Below are 14,045 nucleotides of genomic sequence, written 5' to 3'. Positions count from 1 at the left end.
GGATGGTGCTTCATCTCATACATACATCTCTACAACAAAGTTCCTCCTGGCAAAGAAGATCAAGGTGCTCAAAGACTGGCCAGCCCAGTCACCAGACATGAACATCATTGAGCATGTTTGGGGTAGGATGAAAGCGGAAGCTTGGAAGACAAAACCAAAGAATCTAGATGAACTCTGGGAGGCATGTAAGACTGCATTCTTTGCTATTTCTGATGACTTTATTAATAAATTGTATGAATCATTGTTGAACCACATGGATGCAGTCCTTGAATCTCATGGAAGTCACACAACATATTAAATATGACTCTAATAGCACCACAACTTCATTCACCAATGTTATGCAACATATCTTTGATTTAGAAGTTCATTATTTGTTTGAATTTCACATTAATTTCTGTGGGCGATAAAACTTTTGTCTTGCCAAAATCTGACCTTTCTGTGTTCATTAAATGATCAATATTTCAGCTTTGCAGCAACTTTATTTTCATAACCTAAACCAAATTTGGGAGGGTTTCAGCTTTCAAAAGAGTAATTTTTAAAACCAATGGATGAATTTAAAGTTAGGTTATAAACTTTTATTTACATAACCTGGATAAGTGAAAGAACTTCTGTCAGGGAGTGTACTGGGTACGTCATGATAGTCAGCACATTCCCGACCAAGGACATACCCAGTGAGTCATGGTGATCCGGGTCTGCAGCTTTTGATGTAGCTGAGACCCAGCTCTCACTTCCAGGAGCAGTCCCTATGCCACTTCCACCAGTTTAACCCACTTAATGCTGCAATGAATTGTGATCGCAGCATTTAGCTGACAAGGAGAGCATCGATTCCCTCTCCCAAGCGATCAGGTCACTGTAATGCTTTCACAGGAACCCAATTGATGACATGGTAACCCTGTGTCATCACTATGGTTGACCTCAAGTTACCCAGCCATGGAAAGCCTCACACACCACATCAGACGCATGGTGTGAGAGTTGAACTGTCAGTGCTGTGAGTGCAGCAGTAACATATAATCCACTGCAATGATAATGCATTGCAGTGGATCATATCAGTGATCAGAGTTATAAAAAGTAATTTTCCAAAAAGGGGCTAAATAATATAGTAAAAAAAGTTTAAAAAATTGGTAAAAATATTTTTAAAAAAATCTGAAAGTAAAGAACAGAAAGCGATCAAAAAATATTATGTGGCCCAAAATGGTACCAATAAATGCTGCAACTCATTCCACAAAAAAGAAGCCTCAAAATGATAAAAAACTTTACCCTTCAAAATTCGATGATGAAAAACCTTTATTTTGTAAAAAAGCGTTTTTAGGGTGATCATACCCAAACCTAAAAAAACTATATAAATCTGCTATCACTGTAATCTTACTGAACGGAGGAATAAAGCCACCTAATCACTTATACTGTAAGGTGAATGATTTAAAATATAAACAAACAAAGCCAATTTTACAACTGCTGTTGATTTGTTTATTCTGCCTTCCAATGATCACAGCACATGCAGCTCATATTTATCTTGCCCTCTACACTGAGCGCTTAATCCGAAGATTGTGTAAATCTATGAAAAAGGGATTCAGAAAAAATTTGCAACGGAAAATTCACTGCTATGAAGCAGAGCGAGTCACTTTGAAATCCTGTCTGGCCTGTGATCCAGTGATCCAGTGATGTCCGTCTTTTTATGCGTGCCCAAAATTATGGGCATCAACAGTTTTGTTCACCTTTGAGAAGACGGAAACCGGTCAACAAAGGCCAAACAGTCTGGTGTAAATCTGCTGCTCATTAAGCCTGCTTTACACCATACGATCCAGCATACGATATCGTATGCGATCGTACCCGCCCCCATCATATGTGCGGCACGTTCAATTGTTGAACGTGTCGCACAAACGAATAACTCCCGTCACACGTACTTACCCGTCCATACGACCTCGATGTGGGCGGCGAACATCCACTTCCTGGAGCGGGAGGGATGTTGGGCGTCACATCGACGTCACGCGGCTGCCGGCCAATAGAAGCGGAGGGGCGGAGATGAGCGGAATGTAAACATCCCGCCCACCTCCTTCCTTCCGCATTTCCGGCGGGAGCCACAGGACATAGGTAAGATCTGTTCATCGTTCCCGGGGTGTCACACACTGCGATGTGTGCTACCCCGGGTACGATGAACAACCTGACGTTCAATTTTTAGGAATTAAACGACGTGCATGCGATGAACGTTTTACTGTTCAATCGCAATCGCACGTAGCTGTTACATGCTACAATGTAACTTACGATGCCGGATGTGTGTCACTTACGACGTGACCCCGCCGACACATCGTAAGATATATTGTAGCATGTAAAGCACCCTTTAGTCAATGGATACGTTGAGGATTACATCTGAAACATGTATTTTGGAAACGTAGATGAAAACCCTGATGTAAGTGCTAAGCATAGGGCACAAGATAAATGTGGACTGAATCAAAATGTTCTGTACTCAAATCACCACCAAATAGTATTCAACTCAAACCACAAAAACACAAGTCTGTCATATCTAACTGGAAATATATGGAAATTCCATGTTACTTGTAGCACTAAGGCTCTTGAAAAATGCTTTGGCTAACTGTCAAAAATGAAATCCAGCAAAATCTGCATTCCCAAATCCAAATGCCCCCCTCACTTCTGAGCCCCACAATGTGCCTAAATGACAGGTAGCCTCCACATGTTTGGCATTGTTGTAGTGAGGAAAGTCTAATTTATTTACCGGGTGCAGGTCTCCAGAAGCACTAGCTGGGCACAATGTACTGGGCATGACAAGGGCTTAGTCGCAATTTTTAATTTAGCAATATTCACTGTGTTTGAATCCGTTGGTGTTTCTAGAAATTAAATCATCCCTACACCAGTACATGAACTCCCAGAAAGGTGGTATTACCAAAATGTGGTCAATTGAGGGGTTTTTGTTGTTCTGGCACTTGGGGACTCTGCAAATGGAGTCCACAAACTACTCTAGGCAAATCTGTGCTTCAAAAATCAAATGGTGCTTCTTACCTCTCCCGAGTCCTGCAGTGCAGCCAGACAGTACTGTACAGTCACATGTGGTGTATTGGCACGTTAAGGAGAAATTGTGTAACACATTATGTGGCCTTTTTACCTTTACTCTTTATGTAAATTGGGACTCTGGAGTAAAAACAAAATGTTAATGGTAATTATACAGTATTTTCACTGCCCAATAGTATAACTTTTTTTGACACACACCTGTGGTGACAATATTCTCACTGCACCCCTACATGAATTCATGCAGGGGTGCAGTTTTTAAAATGACATCACTTGTGGGGAGTTTCTGCTGTTTTAGCAAATCAGGGACTCTGCCAATATGACATGGCACCCATGAAACATGTCAACTAAATCTGAACTCAAATATGGTGCTCCTTCCCTTCTACACTTTGTGCTGTGCCTCAAAAGTAGATTTTGACCACATATTGGGTATTACTGTACTCTGAAAAAATTGCACAACAAATTGTATGGTTCATTATCTCCTCTGACCCTAGTTAAAATTAAAAATTTGGGGTTAAAGCAACATTTTTCTGGTTAAAAATGTATATTTTCATGGCTCAACATTCTAAAATTTTGTGAAGCACCTGGGGATGCTCACCACAGATCTAGGTAAAATACTTGATGGTTTTAGTTTCCATTTGTGGGGGAGCTGCGCTGTTTAGGTGCTTTGCTGATGTGACATGGCACCCACAAACCATTCCAACTAAATCTAAATCTGAAATACAAACAGGACACTCCTTCCCTTCTTCACTTTGCTTTGTGCCACAAAAGTAGTTTTTGGGTATTAATGTACTCAGGATAAATTGTACAACAAATTGTATAGTCCATTTTCTTCTGCTACAGTTGTGAAAAGGAAACATTTTGGGTTAAAGCAACATTTCTTTGGTTAAAAATTTATTTTTTCATTTTCATGGCTTAATGTTATTAAATTTAATGACGCATCCGAAGTTTTAAGGTGCTCAACAATCATCTAGATAAATTTCTTGAGGTGTCTAATTTCCAAAATGGGGTTTCTTGTGGGGGAGCTCTACTGTTTAGGCACCTCAGGGGCTGGGCTCTCCAAACGTGACAATCATTTACTAACAATTCCAGCTAATTTTTCATTCAAAAAGTCAAATAGCACTCATCTTCCGGGGTCTGTTGTGTGCCCAAACAGTTGATTTCTACCACATGTGGGGTATTGGTATACTCAGGAAAAATTTCACAACAAATTTTACAGTGCATTTTTTCTTGTTACTCTTGTGAAAATGAAAGATTTGACATTAAAGAAACATTTTTGCATTTTTGTTGAAAAAAAATATTTTTTTTATTTTCACGGCTCAACGTAGCAAAATTGTGTGAAGCACCTGGGAGTTCAAAGTGCTCACCAAAAATCTAGATAAATTCCTTGTGAAGTTTAGTTTCTAAAATGTGGACACTTGTAGGGAAACTCTACTATTTAGGCACATCAGGGGTTCTCCAAATGTGACATGCCATCCGCTAATGAATGCAGCTAATTTTGCATTCACAAAGTCAAATAGGGCTTCTTCCCTTCCAAGCCATGTCATGTGACCAGCCAGTAAATATTTACCACATGTGGGGTATCGGTGTACTCAGGAGAAATTGCACAACACATTTTATGGTGCATTTTCTCTTGTGACCCTTGTGAAAATACAAAACCTGGGGATAAAATAACATTTTTGTGGGAAAAGTAAACTTTTTATTTTTTCCTTCCACATTATTTTAGTTCCTATGAAGCATATAAATGGTTAATAAACTTCTTGGATGTGGTTTTGAGCAGTGTGAGGGGTACAGTTGTAGATTGGTGTCAGTTTGGGGTATTTTCTGTCACCTAGGCTTCTCAAAGTCCCTTCAAATGTAATGTGGTCCCAAAAAAGATGATTTTGAAAATTTTGCTAGAAAAAGGCGAAATTGCTGATAAACTTTGAACCCTTCTAACTTCCTAAAAAAATGACTTTTAAAAAATTGTGCTGATGTAAAGTATACATGTGGGAAATGTTATTTATGAAATATTTTGAAGTACAATATGTCCCAAAAAACAATCTCAGAATCACAGGGATCCAATTAAGTGTTCCAGAGTTATAACCTGTCAAAGTAAGTTCTCATCCAAGAGAGTGGGACAATTTTTTCTCTCTTGTCATCCATGTGTTTTCCGTGCGCTCTCCGTGTGCAATCCATTTTTTTCTCAGAAGCTATTAGTGATTTACAGGACCATTTATAGGATCATTTACAAGACCATTTAAAGTGTTCTCTGCTACATGATAAGATTGTATCTAAAAAACGGACGTCACTAGGATGGTCCGTGTGACGTCAGTTTTTTTCTCACACCCATTGACTTGTATTGGCGACTCTGGGACGATTTCAGAAGCAAATCGCAGCATGTTGCGACTTCTCTCATCCAGAATCTGGATGAGAAAAAAGCTGACCAACTGCTCTGCCTCATTGACTAACATTGGTCCGAGTGCAATGCTAGATTTTCACTCGTCCGATTCATACGTGCCCTTAGGCAGGAGCTATATGTAAGAAGATTGTTTTGTCTCTCAAGGTAAGAATGGTTGTGGATCACTTATCTAGTTGATGATAATCAAGATGATAAATTTGGATCATGATTATTTCATGAGAGGGGTATAAGACGCATCTTCCGTCAATCATCAGGCCCCATTCATGAGCTAGTCTTTTAATCCTACCAATATTTCTTCAGATGACCTTTTTCTCAACTGCATCGTTATTTTAATGTCCATTTTTAGTAGCTTAAGAATTTTAATAGCATAAGAATTGAGGATATATGCTAAATTTTCCCCTGCTTGTTTGTTTACGATAGTAAATGTGGATGTAGACTTTACCTTCACATAAAGACAAGCATAAACGACCCAATACCATGTGGTAAATACTTGTATATTTCAGAATTTTGAATGTGATTGCATATCAGTTGAAAGAATATTTACTGTAGTGTACTTTTTATATTCTTCAACTTACATATGACACAGTATCTATTAACATCCCTAAGCAGCCTAGCACTTAGACACAGTATACAAAGGTTGGCTATTCTGTCTGCTAATGGCAAATCTCCAATGCTGTGAAACAACATGAATCCTATTATCATAGAACATTTAGATGGTGGAGTTGTAATGATTTCAAGAGAGAAAGCTAAGTTAGGAACATTACATTCCTGCTGTTAATTCATTAATTCTTCTATAAATAATAATGAAGCTTTGTCATTTCTTTAATTCTGGTTCTGTTCCATCCGACGAGGTTAACCTGTAATTGGAATTTATGGCATGTTTTAAATTTTCATAATTTTACTTATAATGCATTATTTTTATACGTGCTCACGTTTTTACAAGTTAATGCGAGTTCATTTATTCTGCATATAATGAGTTTGAAAGTTTTTAACTTTTAACTTTGTAGACTTTTACTTTAATACATATATATATCTATCTATCCATCTATCTATCTATCTATCTATCTATCTATCTATCTATATATATATATATATATATATATATATATATATATATATATATGTATATATATATATCAATGGATAAAGTTAGTGTATATAAAAATTGACAACTATTTCAAAATATTTAGTATATATATATATATATAGATATATATATATATAGATATATATATATGTATGTATATATATATATATGTATATATATATATATATATATATATATATATATATATATATAAAAATAAACTACACATTTTGAAATAGCTGCATATATACAATATATAGTTTTAAATTCTATATATAGTAGCATATAAAGTGCTCAGCATAATTGAGAATACTCAAACACATTTTTCAGAAAACCTTTAGCTTCCTTTCAGAATCAACATTTTCTATAGGATACAAAATACTCCCACTAATGTGTGCCATTGATTGCAAACAAGATATGCTTTTTTGCACACTCCAAAAGTATATTTCTTAGCAACATTTATGACCATTTTGTAAAAACGAGCACACCTCAAGGAAAGCCTGAGGAGCAGAGGAAAAGTTTAGACTAAAAAAAATTCTGATTAACAAGAATTCAACCACAGACAAGTCTAATTCTGAATTACTACTACTCGTACAACCGCATTTCAATTAGCATGTTTTCTCCTGGTAAAATAGCTACACTTTTACTCACCTTTGAATGCCGTCAGTGAATATAATTTTTATTATTTTACCAGGAATAAACATGCTGCTTGAGAAGGAGTTGTCCCGAGTAGTGGACAATCCCTTTAAAAACATGAAAAAAACAAAGAGAAAAATTGTATGAAAAATACCCTGAATAATAAATAAAATGCAAGTGCTTAATAACAGGGTACTTAGTATATACATTTTTGCAAAAAGGTAACAAGCCATCCCACCTCATCAAGGTGTACCAATCTGGGAGGGTTCCTAACCAACTAAAGTTAAAAACATTTTCTATACCTGACTTGTGTCATATCAAAACTCCAATGTGAATGGTAACAAGTGGTCACCTGGATCCCAGATTAAATAAACAGCAAAGTGGGAAGCAAATTAATTGTTCAGCCTCAGTATAAGGAGGGCTGCGCCCCCAACTTGCACTAAAGCAAGAGAATAAACAAAAAACTGAGCTGTAACAAAAAAATAGTAACCATGCAACATTACAAGCATGCAAATGGCAGCCTCAAGACAAGAAAAAACAAAGAGAAAAAAAAAACATGTCCAGCAGACAGTTGACTATAAAAGGACATTACTTAACAAAGAAAACCTCTTCCTATTTCATACTGTCAGCAATGGTAGCACATAGAAAAGAAAAGTCACAATACTTAAGAAAAAAAATAATTTTTTTTACACAAGAGAGGTTAAGGCTACAAGAAGATCGTCAAAGCTTTACATATAAGTTAAAATACTGTAGCAAAAGTGATCAAATAGTAACAAAGATGAAACTGCAACAATCTCACAGAGACATTTTGGCTAACCATGAAAGTTAACACCGAAATAGGAGCGTATTCTGATGAGAAGGGGTTAAGAAAATCCACATGCAAGTTCATTGCATATAGCTAAACAGATAACTAGACAAGGAAAAAGCCAAACTGGAGTCAGTGTTTCCTATGACACAACATGGAGAACATTGCAGAGAAATAGTATGCATAGGTGTCATCCATGAAGGAAGTGTCTCCTAAATCCCATGCAAAGAAAGGTCTGCCTACAATTTACCAGGTTCCAGGCAGAAAGATATGAAGATTACTAGGACTCTTTACTCTAGAGTGATGAGATCAAGATAAATATTTTTGTAACTGATGGCTTCAAAACTGTAAAATGTCACAAAGATGTGGAGTATGAAGAAAAATGCATGATGCCTACAGTGAAACACAGTGGTATGGTCCTTATTAGTGCTGCTGGTGTTGGAAAGATATATTCCATTCATGGCTTCATGAATTCAAAGGTGTACTCTATATTGAAAGAGAAGGTGCTACTATCACTCTGTACCCTTGTAAAGGTACCGTCACATATAACGAGATCGCTAGCGAGATTGCGGCTGAGTCACGGTTTCAGTGATGCAGTAGCGATCCAGTTAGCGATCTTGTTATGTGTGACATCTACCAGCGATCAGGCCCCTGCTGTGATATCTCTAGTCGTTGCAGAATGGTCCAGGCCATTTTCTTCAAAGGCGATGTCCTGCTGGACAGGACACATCACTGTGTTTGACACTGTGTGACAGGGTCACAGTGACTGCTGAGATCGTTATACAGGTCGCTACTGCGACCTGTATTGTTCCCACATCGCTGGTAAGATCTGACTGTGTGACATCTCACATGCGACCTCCCAGCGACTTACCTGTGATCCCTATGAGGTCGCATTGTTTTCGGGATCGCTGGTAAGTCGTTGTGTGTGACTGGGCCTTTAGGCTTGAGCTTTATCAACATGACAAAGATCTAAAACACATATCTAAGGCCATTGTTGCATTTCAGTAGAAGACAAAGCAGAGGGTGCAAGTGATTCAGTGGGCAAGTATGTCTCCTGACTGGAACACAATCAGACAGCTATGCAATATTGCAAGAGAGAAGTTGAGTTTCACTCTCCATCTAGGATCCAGGATCTAAAAGAAGTTGTTTTGGAAGAATGGAAAACGATTTTGCAACATGTTGACAAATTATTCATTCGATGCCTAGAATACTTAGTACTATCCTTAAAAATCATAAAGGTCATACAAAATACTGAGTATAGTTGTTTTTGATGTGGGGTATATTCACCATTGCATGAAAAAATGAAGGTACTGTAATAAAAACTATATTTTTAACTTTTTTTCCTTTTATCGATTAAAAAAATATTTTTTTTTTACAAGAAGTTTTATTGAAAACCTGGGGGCTTATATATGTTAATAACATTCAAGATAGGAATATGCAGTTCTATAAAACGACTTACGGCCAATTAAAGTCCAATTGATGAAATAATAATGACTCATTTCCTTAAAGAGCTATCTTGTAATCAGTGCACAAAAAAGCTTTTGTTAAAATCCATTTCACAAATGGAAAATATGCTAGGCTGATATCCATTCCTTTACTGACAAAGCTTTCTTGTCAAATAGATCTAAAATATATCATGTATGAATTACACAATTGTTTCTCGTTTTTCTAAAATGGGTCTTCTCATTACAGAAAATTGTATTTACCAAATACTCTATTTAGGAAATATGTTGTCATAGGAAAATGTTGTACATGATCATTTTGAAATATGTTCTCCATCTGGATAATTACTGTAATTCATGCCTGGGGTCAGGAAGCTTTCTGGCTAATCTGGGTGAAATATTACAATACACATTAAAACCTGATAAACATTAACCCTGCTTAAAAATAATCCTTTTGGTGTCATGAACCAATGTTATATTCTAAGTTTCTGAATCTGTTAAAGAAAGCAAAAGGAAAAATGCATAACACAAATATAGTGTATAGCACTTGATAATGTATAATAGCAAAAATCCATTGAAATATATATTTGAGTGTGACTTTTTTTAACTATTCAAATGGCAATACTTTGAATTAAATCATTTACAGTGGTTAGATACATAATACATAGTGTGCCTTATACGTACAGTTCAAATCAAAAGTTTATATACACTATCTAAAAAGATACATACACATGTTTTCCTCACTATCTGACAAGAAATCAGAATAAAACCTTTCCCATTCTAGGTCAATTAGGATTAACAAAATGATTTACATTTGCCAAATACCAGAATAATGAGAGAGAGAGAAAGAGAGAGAGAGAGAGAGAGAGAGAGAGAGTGAGAGAGAGAAAATGTTTAAGGCATTTTTATTACTTTCTGCAAAGTCAAAAGTTTACATACATTTCATTAGTATTTGGTACCATTGCCCTTAAAGTGTATGAATCTGGTCATCTTTGGATATCCTTCCACAACTTCTCACAATAGTTGTTAGGAATTTGGGCTCATTCCTCCTGACAGAACTGGTGTAACTGAGCCATGTTTTGTCTGTTTTGTCGCCTTGCTCGCAGCTGTATTTTCAGCTTTGCCCATAAACCTTCAATAGGATTGAGATCAGGGTTTTGTGATGGCCACTCAAAAACATTGACTTTGTTATCCTAAAGCCTTTTTGTAACCAGTTTTGCAGTATGGTTCGGGTCATCGTCCATTTGGAAGACCCATTTCCACCCAAGCTTTAAGTTCCTGGCTGATGTCTTGAGATGTTACTTCCGTCTTGCCGCATAATCTTCTTTCCATATGATGCCATCTATTTTGTGAAATTGCACCCGTCCATCCTGCAGCAAACCAACCCCACAACATGAAGTTGCCACCCCCATGTTTCACAGTTGAGATGGTGTTCTTAGGCTTCAAAGATTCTCCCTTTTCCTTTCAAATGTAACAATGGTCATTATGGTCAAACAGTTCAATTTTAGTTTTGTCAGACCACAGGATATGTCTCCAAATTTAAGGTCTTTGTTCCTATGTGCATTTGCAAACATTAATCTGGCGTTTTTATGTTTCTTTTGGAGTAATGGCTTCTTCCTGGCTAAGTGGTATTTCAGCCTATATTGATACAGTACTCGTTTCATTGTAGATAATTTTCCAATCTTACCAGCTTCCACCATATTCTTTACAAAGACTTCTGTTTTTGTTCTTGGGTTGATATGCATTTATCTGACCAAAGCACATTCAGAACCCATCTGAATCCTGAGCGGTATGATGGCTGGACATTTCCATCTTGTTTGTTCTTGGGTATAATTGTTTGTACAGATGAATGAAGCACCTTCAGGTTTCTGGAAATTGCACCCAAAGAAGAACCAGACTTCTGCAAGTCCACAATTCCCTTGCTGAGATCGACATCTTTGCTGATTTCTTTTGACTTTCACATGATGCTACACAAAGAAGCAGTGTGTTTGAGGTGTGCATTAAAATACATCTACAGGTGTGTCGTGTCACTAATTAACTAATATGTTGCCAGTAAACCTATCAGAAGCTTCCAAAGACATGACATCATCATATGTGCTGTCCCATATTGTTTAAAGGCATAGTACTCTTAGTGTATGTTAACTTTCGACTGCAGAAAGTAATAAAAAAAGGCCTTAACCCCTTAACGACCCTTGACGTACTGGGTACGTCATGGTGACATGGTGCTAAACGACCCATGACGTACCCAGTACGTCATGGCGAAATCGCGGTCCCGGAGCCCCGGGGAGTCCAATTTGTTTAATTAAACAGTAGATTCGGGAAGGAGGGGACATCTGCCTGACCACAGGAGGGGTGGTGCCTCCTCCCCGAACCTACAGAGGCTGTGATTGGCTCACGAACGCCACTCAGCCAATTACAGTCACTGTAATGTTCCAGCCATTGAAAATGGCTGGAACATTGAAATCCAGCCCTGATCAGTGCTGCTGTAGCACTGGCCATTGGCTGGAGCTGGGTGATTGGTGCTTCACCCGTCCCCAGCTCTGATTGGAGAGACCGGTCTTGTGACCGATCTCTCCAAGGTGACCTGTGTCCGTCCCTGAGGGTGCCCATTGGTAAGTTGCTGCCCCCGCCGCCCGCCCCTGTCTCCTATCGCCCCGCCCGCCACCGCCAGCCCCACCGCTGTCTCCGATCGCCCCACCAGCCCCGCCGCTGTCTCCGATCGCCCTGCCCACAACCGCCAGCCCCGCTGCTGTCTCTGATCGCCCCGCTCGCCAGCCCCAGCCCCGCCTCTGTCTCCGATCGCCCCGCCCACCACCGCCAGCCCCTCCGCTGTCTCCGATCTCCCCGCCCGCCCCGCCACTGTCTCTGATCACCCCGCCCGCCAGCCCCAGCCTCGCCGCTGTCTCCGATCGCCCTGCCCACCATCGCCAGCCCCGCCGCGGCTCCGATCGCCACCCGCCAGCCCCGCCGCTGTCTCCGATCGCCCCGCCGCTGCTCCCGATCCACCGCTGTCCCCGATCGCCCTGCCCGCCACTGTCCCCGCCACCACGTTTGCCACTGTCCCCGCCGCCATGCTCGCCACTGTCCCTGCTGCCACGCTCACCACTGTCCCCGCCGCCACATTCGCCACTGTCCCTGCCGCCACGCTCGCCACTGTCCTTGCCGCCACGCTCGCCACTGTCCCCACTGCCATGCTCGCCACTGTCCCCGCCGCCACGCTCGCCACTGTCCCCGCCGCCACGCTCGCCACTGTCCCCGCCGCCGTCGCACCCATCTTTTTCAGCCGCTGCTGCCCCCGAATCGGCCCCCACTGTTCCCAATCGGCCGCCGCCGCCTCCTTCATCGGCTGCCCTTTCTCCATCGCCACTAAACCTCCTCCCCCTCCATGTGCTGCAAGCCACCCTCCCCCACATGTGCTGCAAGCCACCCTCCCCCCACATGTGCCTTCCGAGTCCTGCTGTGTGCCAAAACATTTGATTTCCACCACATATGGGGTATCTGCATACTCAGGAGAAAATGCACAATACATTTTATGGTGCATTTTTTCCTGATACCCTTGTGATAAAAAAGCTACCTGGTTGAAGCAACAGTTTTGTGGTAAAATTTTTTTTTTTTTTTCACGGCTCAACGTTATAAACTTCTGTGAAGCCCCCAGGGGTTCAAAGTGCACATCAAACCTCTAGAAAAAATATTTGAGGGCTCTAGTTTCCAAAATGGGGTCACTTATGGGGGAGCTCCATTGTTTAGGCACCTCAGGGAGTCTTCAAACCCGACATGGTTATCCGCTAATGAGTGCAGCTAATTTTGCACTCAAAAATTCAAATGGCGCTCCTTGCCTTCCGAGTCCTGCCGTGTGCCCAAACATTTGATTTCCACCACATATGAAGTATCTGCGTACTCAGGAGAAAATTCACGACACATTTTATGATGCATTTTTCCTGATACCCTTGTGAAAATACTAATTTTTATGGCTAAAGTAACATTTTTGTGTTAAAAAAGTAAAATTTTCATTTTTTCTTCTACATTGCTTTGGTTGCTGTGAAGCTCCTAAAGGGTTAATAAACTTCTTGGATGTGGTTTTGAGCAGAGTGAGGGGTGCAGATTTTAGAATGGGGTCACTTTGGGGTATTTTCTGTCGCCTAGGTTTCTCAAATCACTCCTAATGTGATGTGGTACCTAAAAAAATTTTTTTGTAAATTTTGTTGGAAAAATGAGAAATTGCTGATGAACTTTGAACCATTCTAACTCCCTAACGGATTTTTTTTTTTTTTTTAAAAATTGCGCTGGTGTAAAGCAGACAAGTGGGAAATGTTATTTAGCAACTATTTTGTGTGACATATCTCTCAGATTTATGGGCATAAAATTTCAAATTTTGAAAATTGCGAAATTTTCAAAATTTTCGCCAAATTTCCAAAATTTACCACTGACATGAAGTATAATATGTCACGAAAAAACAATGTCAGAATCGCCAGGATCCGTTGAAGTGTTCCAGAGTTATAACCTGTCAAAGTGACACTGGTCAAAATTGGAAAAAATGGCCGGGTCTTTAAGGTGAAAACAGGCTAGGGGCTGAAGGGGTTAAAACATTCTCTCTCTCTCTTTTTGATAAATAAAAATAATGTAATCAGAATAAACCATTCCTACTTTAAGTCAATT

This window comes from Anomaloglossus baeobatrachus, chromosome 6, assembly GCF_048569485.1.
Source record: "Anomaloglossus baeobatrachus isolate aAnoBae1 chromosome 6, aAnoBae1.hap1, whole genome shotgun sequence".
Taxonomy (NCBI): domain Eukaryota; kingdom Metazoa; phylum Chordata; class Amphibia; order Anura; family Aromobatidae; genus Anomaloglossus; species Anomaloglossus baeobatrachus.
The sequence above is the reverse complement of the archived record's forward strand: the minus strand, read 5'-3'. Positions refer to the sequence as shown.